Raw genomic sequence first — 4200 nt, 5'->3', positions numbered from 1 at the left:
GCAGAGTAAATTGTGTTTGGTTTATATACAAAATATAGTACCACAGAAATAAATCGTCCTACAACTGGAACACTCATGAATACCCAGGGAACTGCTGATCCTCACTTTATTTCATTTTACTTTGGCAGGGCCAGATTAAGGCATATGCACTATAAACCCAGGCCTAGGGCTCTGGTTCCTGCAGTCATGGGGTTACACTAGAATCTAATCTTTCATTTTTTAAATTGCTTTTGATTCTTTGTGGTTGCGAAGGAAAGCTTGAAAACATGAACCCGATGAGTGTAACTAATACAGTGTTATCTGCCTGATTCTGCAGACAGCCTGCAGCCACCGCTCTGAAACATGTAACCTGCCCCATTCATCTTAACGCAGTGTTAATTCCCAGAGCCATTGCTCTGTGGGGCCCTGCCAGCACCATGTAATCAGGAGGAGAAGAGTGCAGTGGGCCTGGCCTTCTCATCCAAGCAGAGCCTCACTCCGCAACTAATAGAAAAAGTATTAGGTGATCCTCTTGCAGCTGTCTCCCTTGCTCTAGAGGATCAGATGTCACTGCGACTGCCCCTGCTGTTGGCGGAGGGGAAAGGGGGTATCTCATGCCACTGTTCTGCCTCACTGAGAGAGGGATGGGCCAGCCACTGTCACGCCATGTGGCAGGTAGAGCCACAGATTGGGGGTGGAGCCACTGGGGTGCACTGGCTCATGCTGTGTGCCTAGACTACTGGATTACCTACAGCCAGTCCTGGTGATCTGGAGTCTGAGTCTGCTGTCCTTACGCTGGAATCAGTGAGAAATTTGCCTGAGCAAGGACTGCAGGATTGGGCCCCATTTGTGGAAAGGTGAGGAAAAAGCCTGACAGTCTGAATGAAGTGGAAATACAAAGTATTCTGTTGGGGTTCTTTTGGTTTTTAAAAGGAGGGTGGGGGAATAAAACTTTCATTTTTTTTCAGCTTTACAAAGGTAGGTAGCAATAGTATCTCCATTTTACATATGAAGAAACTAAGGGACAGAGAGTCAGATTTTCAATAGCATTTAGGTGCCTCTTACTCCCTTGGAAATCAATGGGAGTTAGGGACCTAACCTGCTTAGGCACTTCTGAAAATCCCAGTAGGCACCAATCTACATCTCTAGGCACCTTTGAAAATGTGGCCCAGAGACACTGAAAGATTAAGCCACTGATTTGTTCATCCAGTTTTTGGAAAACTTATAGAATGCACCTGGGTCACGGGCTGAAACAACTGCTAGGATTACAAGAATGTTGGTACCCTGTATATATGTCTCAATAATACAAGCAATTAACTCAACCTACAGAGACAGAAATAGGAGAAAACAAAGACTGATGTGCTTTTTTAAAAAAAAAATATATATTTTTTGATGAGATATATATGTAGTTAGTAAAATGTGATATACGTGCCAGTCAGATAGGCAGCAGCCATGGGAAAACTCCCAGAGACTCTATAGGAAAAACTTTTAAATCACTACAAATTAGCCAATAAAAAATAATTTTCAAAGTTTTTGGTGAATTTATTAGATTGTATAGTGGGTCTTATTGCACTACTGGTGATCCTAACTACTAATAACAGAACACACATGACAAGCATGGGAAGATATATCACATTCCCCGATAATTTGGCATACACACAAACACAAAAATATGAATACAAAAAAGTGCACAAGCTTTGCTGAAACCTCACAATCCAAATACCAGCATTATCACTCAACTTTATGTATTTATGAAATTACATGGTCTAATCTACTGTAATATCTGGGGCCTCCCAAATACTTAAAATGGAAATGACCATAACAATATATCACTCTTTCTTGCTTCTCTGCCTGTAAAGAAATACTTTGATTGGTTGTTTGACGGGCTTGGTTCGTGTGTGAGAGTGAGTAAAGTGTGTGCTTGTGTGTCTGTGTATGTGCACATGCACATAAAGTACAAAGGAAGTGGTACTTTCTTGTTCTAACGTACTGCATAATGGAAAGGAATGGTCACCTGCTGTAATGTAGATTGGCAGACAATATTTAAATATTGTGACAAGATGGCTGATGTTAGTCTGGTGGGTCCTGCGCTTTTCTTGGCGGGGAGCTAAGATGCCACCCCTTGCCCCTGTTCTTGGGGCTTCGATGGCCCTGCTAGTGGCCCAGGAAGGTGGTAAAGGAGGGAAGCGGGGGAGGGGTCTGGGTTTGCTCCTCACTCTGAGCCCCTCTGAACCCCTACGGATTCTTACCCTCTTCTCCCTTGGGGTGTTTCCCCTCATGCTGGGGGCCGTCTCTGGGTCTCCACTGGTCTGTACTACCTTGCAGGTTCCCTGATGGGACCCCCTCCCAACCAGGGCAGCTCTCTGGTTGGCTGCCAAAATCCTGGTTCCCAATTGTTTATCTGCCCTCCTTTCCCATCTAGATTTCTGGGACTTCCCGGGGGGTGAAAATAACTCAGGGGAAAACCCAGCAAAAATTGTGGTAGGGTCATCCATGGGCGCCCCAGATTCTGCTCAGAGTTTACTTTCCTCCCCAACTCGATGGGGGGAGTAAGCTCTCGAACCCAGGAAAGTCCCTGCCAATTAAGACCGGATAGGGGAGCTTGGGGTAGTCATCTGGTAGTGTTTCCCTGGATCTCAATCTGTATTGGAATTGTGGGGTAGAAATGTACTGTGCCATGGACACGTCACTTCAGTGCTCTTGCCCTACTAACTTCCCTGAGACCAATGTGACAGCACTCCCAGAGTCCACCAAAGCTATGATCTGGATGCCGTTCATTTTTACCAGCCTGGTGTACTCATATGGGGCCATTGCAACCCCTACCAGGCTGATTAGTCCACATTGGTCCCTGAGATCCCCCAGATTACATTGCATGGACTCCTCCCTATTGGGGCACTGGGCTGCTATATGCCCCAACTCCCCACACTCAGAACAGCAATATCTCATCCCGGAGGTTGCCCTCTGTCTTAGATCCTCTGACTCGCTCCCCTACTCTCTCCCCCCTGGACCCCCAGGTCCTCTTGGGGCTTCAGGCCACTCCTTGGGGCCTGTTCTTCCAGCTATGGCTTTCCTGGTGTTCTCGATGATCCGGGTCCTCGGGGTCGGGACTGGTTTCCTGAAACATCGTGTTCCACCTCCTGGGGTTTCGAACAGTCCATGGGCTGCCAGTTGTCTCTTGACAAGGGTGACCAGTTCATCATAGGTGCAGGGGTCATTCTGCTACCCAGGCTCGGAGGCCCGAGGGTAGTCCCCTCATATAGTGGTCCAGCACCAGGAGCTCCATCATTTTCTCTGAGCGGAGAGCCTCCAGGAGTAACCACTTCCAGGCTAGGTGAATTAGGTCAAATAGTTGTGATCGTGGTGTCTTGTCTTCGCAGTACTGCCATTCATGGAACCTCTAGGCTCGTAGGGCTGTCGTTACCCCTGCCCTGGCCAGGATCTCCGCCTTCAGTCGGGGGTAATCTGCCACCTCCTCTGCGGTCATATCATAGTAGGCCTTCTGGGCCTCCCCACACAAAAATGGGGTGAGGTCAGAAGCCTGGCCACTGGTCTCGGGGCCAGGCCTCCCGCAGGGCTGTCCTCTCGAAGGCTAGGAGGTATGCCTCCACATCATCCTCCCGGGTCATTTTCTGTGAACAGTAGCTGGCCTGTATGGTCTGCATCCCATCATACCTGTGGCTTCTCTCCATAAGGGCCTTCACCTGGTTCACTAGTTCCTGCAGCATGGCCCGATCTTGGGTGGCCTGGGTCATCAGCAGGCGATAGGTCTCTTGCTGCAGCCACTTGCACCAGTGCTTTGACCACATCCTCCATTTTGAGGCAGGGTGGTTGTGACCCCCCTGAACTATGTTCACAGGGCAGAAATCCCACTCCTGACACCACGTGTGACAAGATAACCAATGTTAGTCTGGTGGGTCCTGCACTTTTCTTGGCAGGGAGCTAAGATGCCACCCCTTGACCCTGTTCTTGGGGCATCGATGGCCCCGCTAGTGGCCCAGGAAGGTGGTAAAGGAGGGAAGCAGGGGAGGGGTCTGGGTTTGCTCCTCACTCTGAGCCCCAGCCGCTCTCAACCCCTGTGGGTTCTTACCCTCTTCCCCCTTGGGTGGGGTACCTGCAGTCCTTAGATGCTGGGGAAGAGAGTCTCCCTCCCCTACTGGGCAGGGTCCCCCTTACTTCAGTTCTCTGATTTTCCAAGTCTCACAGCACACCTCCAAGGTCCGG

Source organism: Caretta caretta, chromosome 1 (genome assembly GCF_965140235.1).
Source record: "Caretta caretta isolate rCarCar2 chromosome 1, rCarCar1.hap1, whole genome shotgun sequence".
Classification (NCBI taxonomy): domain Eukaryota; kingdom Metazoa; phylum Chordata; order Testudines; family Cheloniidae; genus Caretta; species Caretta caretta.
The sequence above is the reverse complement of the archived record's forward strand: the minus strand, read 5'-3'. Positions refer to the sequence as shown.